This window comes from Erpetoichthys calabaricus, chromosome 1 (genome assembly GCF_900747795.2).
Source record: "Erpetoichthys calabaricus chromosome 1, fErpCal1.3, whole genome shotgun sequence".
NCBI classification, from domain to species: domain Eukaryota; kingdom Metazoa; phylum Chordata; class Cladistia; order Polypteriformes; family Polypteridae; genus Erpetoichthys; species Erpetoichthys calabaricus.
In genome coordinates, this window is record NC_041394.2 from 59,441,330 (window position 1) to 59,453,580 (window position 12,251).

A 12,251-nucleotide genomic window follows, 5' to 3' on the forward strand; every position below is an offset into this window, starting at 1 on the left:
AGGCTCCACCCAAACCCACTGCCTGTTTAAGTGAAAAATGTACACTTTTAGGGGGTTACTGCCTGTCATGATAGACACACCTAATTTATACAAGTTTAAACCGCAAAACCTGATTTTGTTTTTCTAAAGCTCTCTAACATTCAATTTGTTTGTGCAAGGTATCAGATGACCTATCTGGCAAATTGACAAACAAAAAACACTTTAATTTTTGCTATGTCTGAGCTTCTATCCTTTGTACAGCACACCATTCTAACTTCCCATTTTAACAAATTCCAATGGAATTATGTTTATTTTTGTCCATTCTTGGTAATATGTTTAAAAATGTTTATCACACTGCTCTGCTCCTGGCTGAAACTAAAGAAGTAATGCCACCATAGCCTTCTGTACCATTGCTGGCTTCATTCATCACTGCACATCAGCCAACCCAATCATATTGAGGATCAGGATGGTGTAAATTTGTGTCATAGAAGGAAAGCAGGAAGCTGTTAATTTGCAGCATTTGTTTAAAGCTGTTGTTTGAACCTGTATGCTAACATTTTATAATGACAATACTGCCCTCTAGCAGTATAGCTCTAATTGGCACACTGTATTTCAGCTGTGCGTACATTTGTTAATGTCAGAGTGTCAAACTCACATCATGTAAGGCTGCAGTGGCTGCAGGTTTTTCTAACCAGTTACTGTTAACTTAACATATTTCTTTTGCTTTGATTCTAATTGACTTGCTTTACTGTCTTTTTATTTGTACTGCCAGCAAAACAATAAACAGAAGCAAAGCAAGTCAAAAGAAGACCAGCTAGCTAAGTAGTCTCAAACACTCCTGAAGGGACACCATTTTCACTTCCAACCAATCTTATATTTAACTGTTATTTCGTTCTATGGGTTGTCAGTGTTCTCATTCTGCCACTTCAATCACTTCTAAAACTGATTTTTTTAGATCACAATACAAATGCATTTCTGACCACAGTAAGTTTATATTCTCTGACCTTTATTTTTTTCTTTTAAAAAATGTTTTTTTTTAATCCATTTATGTAACAGGAATCAAATGAACTATGTATGAAACCTTAGGAGATATTGGAAAATAAACAGTGAGACACTGCCCAGCCAGTTCTATGTTTTTCACTACGTTTGGAAAATTGGAATACTGTATATCTCCTTTCCCTTTACACAGATATTGAGGAAACCCTAAAGAATGAAGCATCTTCTGGCTGCTTGCAATAAAGTAAATGAAACTATTCATATTTTAGGTTTTTTATTTATACTGTGTTTTTATTACTTTTGATTTGTTATTTTATTTTATTTTTTATGTATGGACACATTAATACTACTTTACCTTTAATATTAGGAAGCAACAGGAACCAGAATGAATATGATGGACTGTTTTGAAGTAATTTTCCATTGCAAGCAGGAGACCTAAATAATAATACAGTAGAATACCAGGTCATGTCACTGGCAGAAATCCTTAAAATGATTCTGCACTTATAGGGTTAATTGATAAAGGGGATTAGACAGAGTATAGGAGTCAGGTGGAGAACTTTGCTTCTTGGTGCAAAGTTAATTTTCTGCATATTAACATCAGCAAAACCAAGAAACTGTTCATTGACTTTCACTGCACCAAACAGCCTCTTCATATGTTCGGTCACTATTCAAGAAGTGGATGTTGAAGTTGTGCACTCCTAAAAGTAGTCAGGGGTCTACTTCAATAACAGGTCAGAACACAAATGAACTATATAAGAAAGTTTAGTGAAAGATCTTTTTCCTTAGCAGACAGCATATGGGAAGTGACACCACATCTTATACAACTCTGTAATGGCCAGTGCAACCTTCTATGCTATGGTGTGTTGGGGTGGTAACATCACTTCAAGAGAATCACACTGAATCAGCAAGCTAATTAAAAGAACAATTACAGAACATGCTCTGGACCCCTTGGAGGTAGCATGAAAGGAAAGAATTAAAAAAAACAACTTACAACAACTTTGAGTAATGCTGCACATGCTCCCTGATACACTAACACTGAATAATTTCTAGAGTTATTCAACAGAAGTGTGTCAAGAAACGCTCCAGGTGCTCCTTTATACCAACAGCAATATACAGTATCTGCATAAGAAGACTTTTTTCTTTTTACTGTTCAGCATGTGTTGTGTGTGTATGTATGTGTGTTATGGATGCTCAGGCATCCCAGCAGGAAGTCAGGAAGATCCCTTACCCAGATGGGAGGCCCCTGAGAATTCAGAAAGGCAAGAAGAGGGAAGGAGGTTGCACCTGGACAAGGCTGCCCCAAGGGTTGGATGGTTACCCCATGATTCCAGTATCTTCCCTGGCTGGGATAAAAGAAGGTGAAGGGGAACGACTGTCGCAGAGGGATATTTATTTCCCCCAGGTGACAGATGGCAGCAACTCTCCATATCAGTGCCCATTCATTAACCAACAGGGAATGCCACGAGTTGTAGTCCAGCAGCACAGCCCTGCTGGGGTCTGGGAGGGGGCACAAGGGGGCACTGCATTGAGACCTGCTCCCTACTATTTTGGATTTCCGCATGACCCAGACATACTTCCAATTGGCAACAGCCGTACACCAGAAGTACTCCTAGGTCCTCAATAAAATGGACCACACTCCCTTATCCAGGGGAATCGGAGCTGGGAGGACAAAGAGCAACACTCAAATGGAGGAGGGTAGTTTGGTGGTGAGAGGAATTGTGAAGAGGTTATTGGAAGAGAGAAATTCTGTACATGTGTTACTTGGAATAGGTGTTTTTTTTTGTAATAAAAACCATCCTTTATTTAAACCCGGGACTCTGTGTGGGTTAGTGTTGGGGTGTGGGGCTCACTTGTGCCATATGTTTATATGGAAGCGAAGGTCTGTGATATGGTTTGCATATTTGTAGCTAGAGATCCACTAAGGGAGAAAATGAGTCATGCATCTTAAAACAGTTTTGTATAAGCTTTTAACAACCTACCAGGTGTCATCAACAGAGGAAAATGATTAGACATACCTGTACAGGAATCAAAGGCAAAATGTAGTATGTGAAGGGTAGGGGTGGGGGGTGGACTGATATGTGGGGTTCATAAAGGGTGTTGGTCATAAAGTCTTTTTATTATTTGGAGGTTCCTTTTAAGGCTGCATATATTGGGTTCAAGTCCAAGTGTCTGTTACTGGCATTTTCATAAGAGAACCACAATTCAGATAGCTCTATGGCACCTTATTATTGGCCCCGAATTTTACTTTTACAGTGTCCCAGTTAAACATGTGTCCAGTGGAACTTGTATGTGTGTAAAGTAGAGACTGTCGGTCTTTCCTTCTGACGGTATTGTGATGTTCCTATATACCTGTTGTGAGTTTTTTAGATGTTTGTCCCATGAATACTGCTGGGCATACATTGCATGGAATGCTATAAACTGTTTTTCTTGTCTCAGAAGTTGACTTTTTGTTTTTGGCATTGAAAAGGAAGAGCTCACACCATCACCATTGTAGCTGGGGACGTTCTTTGTCCACGAGAAGGTGTCTGGGTAATCTCCATCTAGGAGATATAAGCATGGGACAAGCATATAATATTGGCTCGGCACATACCTCTAAGTGATCCCTGCTGTCCAGCGTTTGTCTCCTCCGGCCTGCCCTGACACTCCCCGCTTTGGCTTTCCCATATATACATATGATATGTATGTATGTTTATATTAATCTATCTATCTATCTATCTATCTATCTATCTATCTATCTATCTATCTATCTATCTATCTATCTATCTATCTATCTATCTATCTATCTATCTATCTATCTATCTATCTATCTATCTATCTATCGTCCACAATAGCTACATATTTGCAGATTAACTGCATGTTTCCTAGTACCTGGAGCTGTTTAGCAGACAGCAGTCATAAGCAAAAAAGTCAAACCCAAAAGCACTAATGACTGGACAACTACCAGTGTATCTGCTGAAATATTCAAAACTGACAATTTTAATCTATGAAAAAGTAAGCGAGATTGCAGGTGATGAAAATTTTTAGAGTATATTTCATTCAACACGTTTGCAAAACTGAGCAGAAAATGTGTGTATGCATGGTCTGAGGCTGACGTGAAAATGTGCATGCCTTTACGCCAAGTTCAGTTTTTATTCATAAACATACCTTCTATACATGAGGGGCTTAATCTGTATAATATATCCCTAACATTAGTGTTAAACAAAATATATAATCATTCATCCACGTATTGTATGAACCTGTTTTGTGCATCAGTGTTTCATGAGCATCAGATCACAAGGACATCAGGTGAAAGGCAGTAATGGCACCTTCATGAAACTCCAGTTCATTGCTGAACATCCACAATAACTGGTATTAAGTCAATTTTGAATCAATATTAATCAGACAAGCAGCTCTTTAAGATATGACAAGAAAGAGAGAGAGAAAATGTGCAAATGTGAATAGACAGTGAATAATCCAAGAATAAACAACATAGGACCCTGGAGCTGGAAGGAAATAGTGTTAACCTCTCTGTACCAATATGCTGCTTCAAAATATATAATCAAGTTAAGCCAAACAAAAGTACATTACTAAGTGACTATACTTTCAAAGTTAATTCTTTTTCAGTTTTATATTCAATAGTCCAAACATGTTATTTTTTAACTACCATTATTTCTTTGACATATGCTTGTCTGTTTCTTCAGATTAATTTATATCAAATACCCATTGCTTTAAATGTAAAAAAATTTGTATAAATATTTTGGCAAGCACTTAGATGGGAGAATTAGTGTTCAGTAAATGTTTACTTAACAAAAAGTGGAGTCTGATAACATATTCAGTATGTGGTGTTTTGGTGACACCTGGTGTTGTAAGAAGATATTACAAATATAAAGTGTATGCAGTTTTAGCAGAGCCAACTTTATAGGTTTATACAAGTTTGTAGTGTTATTACTGTCAAATGTACAGAGTACAGTGAACTTCTTACTTGCATGATGCTAACCAACATAAAGCAATTCACTACCCTTCAGTGCGATAATTAGTAAGTTTAACTACTTTATCTTATTGAAACCTTCTGTCCTTTTATCTGAAATAACTACCTCAAAACTTTAATCTTCATTATCTGAAAAATCTCAGAACACAGTTTACAACACTACCTACCATTTGAAGACATATGTAAAAGGAGAAGTCAAACAAATCACCAGGACTAGATAATATTTATCCTCCAGTTCTTAATGAAGTTAGTGAGTACATATATAAACCCTTGATGCATATTTTAGGAAGTAACTGAACATTGAGCAAATTCCAAAGAACTTCAAAATGGCAACTACTATCCCATTATATATAAAGGGTGACCGGGCAGATACAAGTAACTATAGGTTAGTAAGCTTACCCAGCATCACAGGAAAATGAATGTAAGGAATTATTAAGGATAGGATTGAGTAACACATTGCAAAGGAGTTTACTGAACAGTCAGCATGGGTTTAGATGAGGGAGGACATGTTTAACTAATGCAACAAAAGGATATTGTAAGCCCCTGTCTTGCATCCCAAAACATGAGGCTGAGTCTCAGTACTTTAGCAAAACCAGCTTTATTCAGCTTGAAACAGGAACAGCACAGTTATTTATTGTAGTGGGATCTCCTATACACAGACACTGCAGTCGGGCAGGGTCATGGCCAGGTTAGTGGCCACGTAATACTGTTCCCTGAATTTATAATGTTCCTTGCATCACCCATCGATGACAGGCGCTTATAGCGTGACCATGAACGGCTCGGAGTGGCTTCCACTGCGAGCCGCAGCAGTGCTGTGAGCCTGCAGTTGCCACAACAACACATAAGAAGTCTTCTACAGACGCTGCAATTGTGCTTCAGTGTGTTGTCCTGTTGGGGGAGTCCCAAAAGAGCTTAGAAACCTCACAATATGATTGGAATGGCGCATATATTATTGATATTGACTTTCAGAAAGTCGCCTCCTTGAGCCGCCACCTTATCGTGGTGGAGGGGTTTGCGTGTTCCAATGATCCTAGGAGCTCTGTTGTCGGGGGCTTTATGACCCTGGTAGGGTAAACCAGGCCAAGCTGGTCCTAGGCGAGGGACGTGACAAAAAACGGTTCAGAAAACCTCCTTTGATGCATACAAACATTGGATGGCATTTTCCCTTGCCCGGATACGGGTCACCAGGGCCCCCCTCTGGAGCCAGGCCTGGAGGTCGGGCTCAATAGCAAGTGCCTGGTGGCCGGGACTGCACCCATGGGGCTCGGCCGCGGCACAGTCCGAAGAGGCAACGTGGGTCCCCTTTCCCATGGGCTCACCACCTGTAGGAGAGGCCATGGAGGTTGGGTGCAGTGTGAGTCGGGTGGTGGCCGAAGGTAGTTGATAGTTCGATCCTTGGCTACAGAAGCTGGCTCTTGGGACATGGAATGTCACCACTCTGAAGGGGAAGGAGCCTAAGCTAGTGCGCGAGGTTGAGAGGTTCCGGCTAGATATAGTCAGGCTCACCTCGACGCACAGCATGGACTCTGAAACCAGTCTCCTTGAGAGGGGCTGGACTCTCTACCACTCTGGAGTTGCCCCCGGTGAGGGGTGCCGAGCGGGTGTGGACATACTTATTGCCCCCTGACTTGGAGTCTGCTCATTGGGGTTCACCCCGGTAGACGAGAGGGTACCTCCTTCCACCTTTGGGTGGGGGGACAGGTCCTAACTGTTGTTTGAGCATATGTGCCAAACAGCAGTCTGGAGTACCCACCCTTTTTGGAGTCCCTGACGGAGGTGCTAGAGGGCGCACCTGCTGGTGACTACCTCGTTCTGCTGGGAGACTTCAATGCTCACGTGGGCAATGACAGTGAGACCTGGGAGGGCGTGACTGGAAGGAATGCCTCCCCCAATCTGAACCCAAGTGGTGTTTTGTTATTGAACTTCTGTGCTTGTCACAGATTGTCCATAACGAACACCGTGTTTACGCATATGGGTGTCCATATGTGCACCTGGCACCAGGACACCCTTTGCCTCAATTTGATGATCGACTTCGTGGTTGTGTCATTGGACTTGCGGCCACATGTCCTGGACACTTGGGTGAAGAGAGGAGCGGAGCTATCAACTGATCACCACCTGGTGGTGAGTTGTCTTCGATGGTGGTCTGGCCTGGTAGGCCCAAACGTATTGTGAGGGTCTGCTGGGAACGTCTGGCCAAGTCCCCTGTCAGAAGTAGCTTCAACTCCCACCTCCGGCAGAACTTCGACCACGTCCCTGTGGGAGGTGGGGGATATTGAGTCTGAATGGACTGTGTTCCGTGCCTCTATTGTTGAGGCAGCTGACCGGAGCTGTGGCCGTAAGGTGGTCAGTGCCTGTCGTGGTGGCAATCCCCGAACCCGTTGGTGGACACCAGCGGTGAGGGATGCCCTCAAGCTGAAGAAGGAGTCCTACAGGACCCTTTTCTCTTGTGGGACTCCAGAGGTGGCTAACAGGTATTGGCAGGCCAAGCAGAATGTGGCTTCAGTGGTTGCTGAGGCAAAAACTCGGGCATGGGAGGAGTTTGGGGAGGCCATGGAGAACGACTTCCGGACAGCTTCAAGGAGATTCTGGTCCACCATCCGGCATCTCAGGAGGGGGAAGCTGTGTAGTGTCAACACTGTATATGGTGGGGAAAGTGTGCTGCTGACCTCGACTCAGGACGTTGTGGGTCGGTGGGGGGAGTACTTCGAGACCTTCTCAATCCCATTAACATGTCTTCCAATGAGGAAGCAGCGCCTGGGGACTCAGAGTGGGCTCTCCCTTCTCTGGGACTGAGGTCACTGAGGTGGTCAAAAAACTCCTTGGTGGCAGGGCCCCAGGGGTGAATGAGATACGCCCGGAGTTCCTCAAGGCTCTGGATGTTGTAGGACTGTCCTGGTTGACACACCTCTGCAACATCGCATGGACATCGGAGACAGTGCCTCTGGATTGGCAGACCGGGGTGGTGGTCCCCCTCTTTAAGAAGGGGGATCGGAGGGTGTGTTCCAAGTACAGAGGGATCACACTTCTCAGTCTCCCTGGAAAAGTCTATTCGGGGGTCCTGGAGAGGAGGGTCTGTCAGATAGTCGAACCTCGGATCCAGGAGGAACAGTGTGGTTTTCATCCAAGTCGCAGAACAGTGGACCAGCTGTACATCCTTGGCAGAGTTCTGGAGGGTGCATGGGAATTTGCCCAACCAGTCTACATGTGTTTTGTGGACTTGGGAAAGGCATTCAACCCTGTCCCTTAGGAATCCTGTGGAGGGTGCTCCAGGAGTATGGGGTACTGGACCCCCTGATAAGGGCTGTTTGGTCCCTGTACAACCGGTGTCAGAGCTTGGTCCGCATTGCAGGCTGTAAGTCAAACCCATTTCCGGTGAGAGTTGGACTCCGCCAGGGCTGCCCTTGGTCACCGATTCTGTTCATAACTTTTATGAACAGAATTTCTAGTCACAGCCAGGGTGTTGAGGGGGTACAGTTTGGTGGGCTCAGGATTGGGTTACTGCTTTTTGCAGATGATGTTGTCTTGTTCGCTTCATCAAGCCGTGATCTTCAGCTCTCTCTGGATCGGTTCGCAGCGAGTGTGAAGCGGCTACGATGGGAATCAGCACCTCCAAATCCGAGACCATGGTTCTCAGCCGGAAAAGAGTGGAGTGCCCTCTCAGGATTGGGAGCAAGATCCTGCCCCAAGTGGAGGAGATCAAGTATCTCAGGCTCTTGTTCGCGAGTGAGGGAAAAATAGAGCGGGAGATCGACAGGCGGATCGGTGCAGCGTCTGCAGTGATGCAGGCTCTGAATCGGTCTGGTGTGGCGAAAAATGAGCTGAGCCGAAAGGCAAAGTTCTCAATTTACCAGTCGATCTACGTTCCTACCCTCACCTATGGTCATGAGCTATGGGTAGTCACCAAAAGAACGAGATCGCGAATACAAGCGGCTGAAATGAGTTTCCTCTGTAGGGTGTCTGGGCTTTCCCTTAAAGATAGGGTGAGAAACTCGGTCATTCGGGAGGAGCGTAGAGTAGAGCCACTGCTCCTCCGCATCGAGAGGAGTCAGATGAGGTGGCTCGGGCATCTGATCAGGATGCCTCCTGGACGCCTCCCTGGTGAGGTGTTCCGAGCACATCAAACCGGGAGGAGGCCCCGGGGAAGACCCAGTACAAGCTGGAGGGACAATGTCACTCGGCTGACCTGGGAACGCCTTGGAATTCCCCTGGAAGAGCTAGTAGAAATGGCCAGGGAGAGTGAAGACTGGGCATCTCTGCTCAAGCTGCTGCCCCCGCGACCTGATCTCGGATAAGCGGAAGAGGATGGATGGATGGATGGACTTTCAGAAAGCATTTGATAAGGTTTCACATGAGAGGCACATCATCAAACTAAAACAGCTGGGAGTTCAGCATGTAGTGTGTAGATGGGTACAGATTTGGCTAAAACTCAGGAAGCAGAGGGTGATGGTCCAAGAAACCATACCAGACTACAGGTGATGTTAAGAATGGTGTCTCTTAGGGTTCATTGCTTGGGTTGCTACTATTTTTAATATAAATGAATGATTTGGATAGAAATATAACTAAAAATCTGGTAAGTTTGCAGATGATACCAAGATAGGAAGACTGGCAGATAATCTAGAAACCATTGAATCATTACAGAGGTACTTGGACAGCATACAAGCTTGGAGAGGTGAAATTTAATGTACTGTAAGTAAGTGCAAACTATAACGCATAGGAAGTAAAAATGTTAGGCGTAAATACACATTTGGAGGTTTGAAAATTACACACCTTTTGAGAAGGATTTAGGAGTCACAGTGGACTAATCACTATCAACTTCCAAACAATGTTCAGAAGCCATTACGAAGACTAACAGAATTTTAGGCAATATAGCACAACATGTAGAGTACAAGCCAAAGGTTTTTTTGATGCTTTATAAGACACTGGTGAGGCTTCATCTGAAGAACTGTGTGCAGTTTTGGTCTCCTGGCTAGAAAAAAAGACAGAAATACTAGAAAAAGAGACTACAGGGGATGAGTTATAAGGAAAGAATAAAGGAGCTAAGAGCCTTTTCAGTTTAAGTAAAATGAGATTAAGAGGTGGGGTGATTAACACTAGAGTTACCAGAGCGTATGAAAAAACTTGTAAATCCGGCCCACCTTAAATCCCTTCGCACCTCTCCGTCAGTGTCTTTTGTCCTGTAAATGTGCCGATAAAGACAAGCATACTGCAAAAAATGAAATCTTAACAAGCCAGACAATCTTGAAAAGAAATAATAGATCTTGTTTTTTTTATTTTAAGAATAACTGACTTGAGTAGATTTGTATGTGTAAGATATATAATCTCATTTTTAGAAAATTTAACAAGTTAAACTTTCTCACTATATTGGTAGATAATTTTGCTTGATTCTAATACCTTTTTCTTGTTTTTCTTGTTTTACACGGTGTTAAAACAGAAACGTTTTTCATATTTTAGTAATAAATGACAAAATGTAGGCATAAACTATATAATGTGTGAAGCCTGAAGTCCAAAGATCAAATAAACACTTTCACAAAAGGTTCAAGGATGATACGACAGCTTCCGTGGCGTATCAGTAAGACTTGCTGACTTGTACTCAAGAGTCCCTGGTTCGATCCTGGCTGCCTCCTATATTTGCCGTTTTGAGTAGTGAGCTGCTCTTATTGTTAATATTATACAATAAACACATACATTTGGTTTGCGTCTGTAACAGCCAGTGTACATTTATTGTACTTATAACCACAGCACAGAGAGAAGTGTGTATATTGCAACAGGTACACATGTCGTAAACGTAGAAATGACGGTCCTTGGGTGTGTGGGAACTTTTAACATTTGAATCTGATGATTACATATAGTGCAGAACTGACCTCTCTGTACTATTCTTTCCTCTGCATGTCCTGGAGTACAAAAGAAACAGCACCATGCACCAAAATGTGGACACTGGCAAGATTGAAAAAAAAAAAACGCGAACACTGATTACAACCGCAAGAAGGCTTGCGAATTAATATGAATAATATGAATAATGTTGAATCAGTGCCACAGTGTTTTCCGAAATATACTATACAGGTCATAAAATGAGTTATTCCAAATATAATATACACATATGTCTCTGTTTTTTGTCAGTGCGGCTTTGACATCATGGACCATAAGGTGCATACTAATTCAGCGTGAGCAGGAACACTCAATAAAACTGAATAAAAAAAAATTTAAGTGACGGTGAGATATGAAGAAGGCAGATTCACCAGTGTTTGTGTGTCAGCTTTTATCCCTCCAGATCAGAGAATTTCCAGTTCCATTGTCTCAAAACACCACTAACATCTACAGTTATTCCCAGTTTCGGATAAAAAGTAACCGCGTCAGATCTGGGGCGGGGATGGGTGTTGTATCGTGATCGTGACTGAGAGAATAAAAGTGGCAAAAAAACGCTAACTTTTACAAGTACTATAAATTTACAGTGGCTGTTACAGACACAAATCAACTGTATGTTTTTATTGTATAATATTAACAATAAGAGCAGCTCACTACTCAAAACGGTAAATTTTCTGGGGAGCCGGTTTCGAACTCACAATCTCTGGATTATAAATCCGTGGATCTTACCGCTACACTACAGAAGCTGTCATATTGTACTTGCACCTTTTGTGAGTGTTTATTTGATATTTCGCCATCAGCCTTCACACATTATACAGTTCATGTCTACATTTTGTTATTTATTACTAAAACATGAAAAACGTTTCTGTTTTAACGATGTGTTCACACAGATTGTGTTAGACACAAAACACACATCAAATTATTTCCCCTTACAATTCTGGGTAGCTCAATCCCAGATAATCAATCAAGGCAGGAACTGGGAGAATTTCTTGCCCATTCTGAGGCGGTGGGGGATGGTATAGCAGGCTGCTTGCTGCTTGGGCTTATCGACACATTTAGAAGACAAAAGATGCTGACGGAGAGGTGTGAAGGGATTTAAGGTGGGCCGAGTTTTTTCATTGGCTCTGGTAATTCTAGTGTTAAAATGTTTAAAATTATTAAAGGAATTAGTACAATGGATCAAAATTATTCATTTAAAATAAAATCAATAAGAACACAGGGACACAGTTGGAAACTTGTTAGGGTTAAATTTTGCACAAACATTATGAAGTTTTTCCTAACAAAGAGAACAATAGACACATGGAATAAGTTATCATGCAGTGTGGAAGATGGTAGGACTTTAATAGGGGCCTCCAAAACTAGAGTTGGTGTTATTTTGGTGGATTTAAGCGGATGGGACTGGTGAGCCTTGTTGGGCTGAATGGCCGGTTTTCATCTTTCTAATATT